Source organism: Eimeria mitis, genomic scaffold (genome assembly GCF_000499745.2).
Source record: "Eimeria mitis Houghton genomic scaffold, Emh_scaff3592, whole genome shotgun sequence".
Classification (NCBI taxonomy): Eukaryota; Apicomplexa; class Conoidasida; order Eucoccidiorida; family Eimeriidae; genus Eimeria; species Eimeria mitis.
The window spans coordinates 2765-2974 of NW_013571937.1; the positions used below are offsets into that span (position 1 = coordinate 2765).

The following is a 210-nucleotide window of genomic DNA, read 5'->3' on the forward strand; positions in this document are numbered from 1 at the left end:
TCAGCAACAGCAGCACACAGCAGCACCAGAAACACCAGCACCACCAACAACAGCAGCAGCAGCATCAGCAAGAGCAGCAGCAGAAACAGCATCAGCAGCAGCAGCACCGGCACCAACAGCAGCACCATCACCGGCACCAACAGCAGCAGCAGCAGCAGCAGCAGCAGCATATGCATGCATGCATTGTGCAGGCTGACGTTGAGTCTGTGT

General features: G+C 57.1%; 1 protein-coding gene across 1 annotated transcript in view; it reads right to left on the reverse strand.

Annotated features, from left to right (window-relative positions):
- The window catches only part of EMH_0067600 (uncharacterized protein), a gene marked incomplete at both ends in the record, with an annotated part of 2698 nt that overhangs the window by 1676 nt on the left and 812 nt on the right, over positions 1-210 (reverse strand). The gene's annotated exons all lie outside the window — the stretch shown is intronic.